Source organism: Penaeus monodon, chromosome 29 (assembly GCF_015228065.2).
Source record: "Penaeus monodon isolate SGIC_2016 chromosome 29, NSTDA_Pmon_1, whole genome shotgun sequence".
Taxonomy (NCBI): domain Eukaryota; kingdom Metazoa; phylum Arthropoda; class Malacostraca; order Decapoda; family Penaeidae; genus Penaeus; species Penaeus monodon.
Window position 1 is genome coordinate 31,740,701 of NC_051414.1, and position 347 is coordinate 31,741,047.

A 347-nucleotide genomic window follows, 5' to 3' on the forward strand; every position below is an offset into this window, starting at 1 on the left:
CACATGGGCAAAACCTCGGATTTAAGTGAATAGATATTTGATTTGAAGATATCTTGTCTGCAAACGAAACACATAGCAGATCAAATCAGTATTTGCAGCCTTTCTGTTCGGCGCTCAGTGACAGTTCGGACAGAAGCGTTACTGATGTTGAGGTTTGTTACTTTGATAACGCTGACGTTTTACAATAGTTAAACACCGACTATTGTCATTTTGGGCTTAACTTGGCGCTTTTTATGAGTCCTCTTCCGGTTAAAACAGAACGGCTGTAAACACGGACTTGATCTGCATTTTTGTTCTCGCTTGCAGACCAAATTTCTTAAAAGCACACGTATGTACTAACATCTGTT